This window comes from Nannobrachium achirus (assembly GCF_963921795.1).
Source record: "Nannobrachium achirus genome assembly, chromosome: 4".
NCBI classification, from domain to species: Eukaryota; Metazoa; Chordata; class Actinopteri; order Myctophiformes; family Myctophidae; genus Nannobrachium; species Nannobrachium achirus.
Window position 1 is genome coordinate 61,823,740 of NC_137813.1, and position 4,741 is coordinate 61,828,480.

A 4,741-nucleotide genomic window follows, 5' to 3' on the forward strand; every position below is an offset into this window, starting at 1 on the left:
AAAAAACGTGACATATATACTGTATAACTGAATGCTGCTTCTCCACATTAGTTCTGACTCTGGGTTAAGAAAACAGACCTGTACCAGATGACCTGGGAGGTCAGGATGGTTTGTGATGTACAGTAGATACAATATGAATTTGGCCCTAAACCATTCAGTGCTTTATAAACCAAAAGTAGTATTATGAAATCAATTATCTGACAGACAGGGAGCCACTGTAAAGATGTGCAAACTGGAATGATATGATCCACATTCTAGCATTATTGGCTACCTTCCACTCATCCCAGCATAGGCAACTGATCCTTCTGGCCTCAGAAAGGAGATGAAACTGGTCTCTCCACTCACCCTACAGAATACTATGCTGTCAATGCTGAAATCCTCCTCCTGTAAACTGGACCCGATTCCTATAATTCTGTAAAGTGCTTACCACTGTCCTACCACACAATATACGTTATAAACTCGTCATTGTCCACTGTTGTTTTCTTTTCTTCACATTCGTACAATATAAGTGATTGATAATTTTGCGTAACTCCTAATTTGTGTCTATGCCAATATGCCTATGCGACACATTTTACAATGATTTTAGGCTACAATAAAACAGGCATTAAATGTGGCATGCATGGTGAAAGCCTATTCTGTGTTTGAGATTTCAATAATTGGGTCATGTCAGTACAGTTAGTGCTTCCATCGCATGTTACATGAGCAAAGGGCAGAAGCCTACTCTTTGCGTGAACAAAAGTAAACACGCACATTTCTACAGAACGTGGGAAAGTATACTACTACTCTGTTATCAGGACAGATTCCCAACATATTCTACCAACAGAATGTGTTCGGCAATGTGTTCTTAATGTGGTTTCCATTAAGTTGAGGTGTTGTTGATGAGAAAGTCTTGTAACATTATTGTGATTCCATGCCTAGTTGTGTGCTCTGGCAAAAGAACAGTTGAAAGTGCCGACATGCAGGGTGGCATCGGCCTCCTTTTATGGAATCTTTGGTATGACTATGCTGGGGTTTCGAACTTCGAACCCTGCCCCCAGTCTGAGCCAATGATATAAATATTTGTTGTAAATCCTAGAGAAGAAAATAATGGACGATTTTTTTGAAGCACCAGTGAACCACGCCCACTGCCATGCCCTCTACTGTACATGTAATGGTGACGGATATGGTTCTAGATTAAAGAACCATTAACAGTTAGAACACTAGAACAGTGGTTCTCAAACTATGGGTCGTGACCCAAATTGGGGTCGCGGGAAGCCGCCGTTGGGGTCACGAATTGGCAACCAAAAAAGAAGATTTTTTTTTAAAATTATTATCAAGAAACAGTAAAAAGAATAAAAGAAAAAAAGGAAGATTGTTACATCCAACATGAAGAGGTCACACGCACGCACGCACGCACGCACGCACACACACACACACACACACTTTTTATTTTATTTATTTTTTGTCAAAAACTAGCCACTAGAGAGGACTTTTTCAATTATTGTTTCACTCAAACTATCAGCAATACATAGGCCTACATACCTGTACATACACACACATGCATGCATGTATGTATACAGATGGTTAAGATTATGGCCAGGTGCATGCCTCCCCTCTCTCAGTCATTGTCCATGGTACTGAAGTCTCTCAAGAACATGCATGAGATGCATGCATGAAAGGTCAAGAACATGCATGAAAGCAGGACATTGAGGAAGTCAGTAATTTATGTCATTCTTGACTCTCAACACACACACACACACACACACACACACACACACACACACACACACACACACACCCACACACCCACACACACACACACACACACACACACACACACACACACACACACATTTAATCATCATTTATGTCCACATAAGATATAATAATCCCTCAATGACACAGTAATCTCTAGCAAGGAAGAGATTACCTATTTGGGCTGTATTCTTGACAAATACTGGCATGGCAACAATGGTGATGGTGGCCAGAGTTTCCACTTTTGTCAACAAAAGTGCCCTCAGGACTATTGCTGGGGCCCTCATCCTCATCCAGGCCCTCTTTGTTAATTCTTGCACCTCCTCGTACTCCAACATCAAAATGCCACAAAAGACTAGCTCCAAACCTCCCAAAACAAACTGATTCGACTACTTCTCGACCTGGGGCCCATGACCCACGTTTCTCCCACACATTTTGCTAGCCTAAGATGGCTCAGGATAAGACAGGGTTAAACAACTAAAAACGTGATTGACTTTCTAAATAGTCTGTAACTCCGCCCTCATTCCCCTCAATACCCACATATCTGACCAAACACCTCCTAGAAGTAAGCGACACTCACAGCCACAACACCAGAGGGAGCGCACACAATGACCTGATAACACAAACCCATAAGTCAAATATGGGGAAAATTCTCCTCACAACACTGCCACTCAAGTGTGGAATACCTTGACTACTTCCCGTAAAACATGTAGCTCGCTGGCCATTCAAAACTGCCCTGAAAATTCACCTTTCAGGGGGCCAGAAGCAGAGGTAATTATCACTTCTCCCATAGAGACGAGTTATTGCTGAGTGGAGGAGAGATACATACAATTTGATACGATAGAAAACAAAATACCATAAAAATAATAATGAAGTAATACTGACAGTTTGTATTATTATTATTTATTTTTGGAGCGGTGAAAGCGCTCCCAATGAACAGGTATATCCGTGGGTATGTGGCTGGGTGGCTGGCTGGGTGGCTGGCTGGCTGGCTGGCCGTGTCCGTAGCCTGGGCAATACCTTGAGTGGCCACACACAACACACTAGTTAAAGGAGGGGCGCTGTTTTGTGCAGGCCAGGCACACTCACCACTCACTCACAGGCACAGTTTACACTCACTCACTCACTCACATAGGGTACAGCTGCTCAAATTCACCGCTCCACTTCGAACCGAGGTTTGATTTTTTAATGAAATGTAGCTTATTGACCGGAGTCCCTCAGGGGTCTATACTAGACTAGCTCTTTTTTTATCCCTGTCTACACCTCATCTCTTCGTTGCAGAGCTACAAGCACAAGTGTAAGCTTGTAGGTCTGCAATTTTTTAAATGTTTGCCTCAGAATTGGAAGTACACCATTAAAAATCCATAGCAGGGCTTTTGGACGTGAGAAAAGTCATTTCTAATTTCCAAGTAAACTCATTTCATGCATGCTCTATTCCGAGTATTTACAGATTGCAGACTGTTGTGTTGGCCTGCCATGTTTTGGACAGTGTCCAGGCCTGATAGCGTGAGAGAAACATCTATTTGCATTGATGTCCCTCTGTTGTGACTTTTTCACAACGCAGGACAGGTGTTTGCCTGATTGTAGCGGCATGAACGGTCCATGGGTGGGGTGTGATGGGAGCAATCCATCGCTGAGGTATTTTGCTGGCTGGCAGACAGACAGACAGGCAGACAGACATACAGACAGACAGACAGACAGACAGACAGACAGGCAGAGAGGCAGGCAGGCAGGCAGGCAGGCACAGAAATGAAAACATTCTGTTGGCAGAGGTAACTTTTTTCAGATGGCTAACAGGAAATAAATTAAGAAGATTTGCATATAAGCTCTTTGGAAGAGTTTCAAGAAAGGCGCTATGTTTTAATCTTAGAAACACGAGGAAGAAAGGTGATTGATTAAATTCTGTTCTTGAAAGAAATGTCCACACCCACTTGAAGTGTACAATATATAAGAGTGGCCGTCGCTGATATTATTATTCAACCCAGGAAGAACACATCAGGTTTGAATGACTCCTCTCCTCTCCTCTCCTCTCCTCTCCTCCTTGTTACTACTTCTCTGACTTTCAGAAGTATCTCTAACATGTCTTTTTCTTCCTGAAGAAGGAAATCGTCTTCATCTTCATCATCATCATCATCATCATGACCATGAGGATGCTGAGTGTGTCTCTACTTCTCTGCGCTGCAATGACTGCTGTTGTTGCAAGTATGTGTGTGTGTGTGTGTGTGTGTGTGTGTGTGTGTGTGTGTGTGTGTGTGTGTGTGTGTGTGTGTGTGTGTGTGTGTACGTGCACACCATGCATGTGTGTGAGGAAGAGACTGTTACTGATGTATTATAACTAAACCAGTTTGTTTGAGGTGTTAGGACATTACTACATGCACATTGCACATATGTTCCTCGATTTCCTTATATTGTAAATGTAGTTGCTACTTTCTACTGCTTACAAATACTTGACTTAAAGGAGTAGTTCACCCCCAAAATGACTTTTTTTCTATTGATTACTCGAGCCATGAAGACTTGAGTTCAATAATATATTTTTTGTATTTGTCGAATTCCTAAGACAAAAAAATGATTATAGTAAATTTACCCCCATTGATTCCGGATGGGTCCCCATCCGGAATCAATGGGGGCAGATTTATTGTAATCACGTTATTGTCTTAGGAATGCGACAAAAAAACTAGAATATTACTGAACTCAAGTCTTCATGGCATGAGTAATCAATACAACTTTTTCCATTTTGGGGGTGAACTACTCCTTTAAGGTGTCTGTTGTCTTTTCAGCAAAATGTCCATATGGATCTGGGGCTGTAACTGCTACAGATTTGAATTGAGAAAGGAGGCTTGGGCTTTAGCAGAGGTAAGTAGAATCAACAAACACATGACTGCATCTTGTACTTCATTCATATATGTATGGGGAGAATGGAGTAAAATGAACCTGTGGGTAAGATGAACCACCCCCTTTATCTTTAAAACTATACACATGAGTTGTCATTTGACCTTAAAATAAGAAC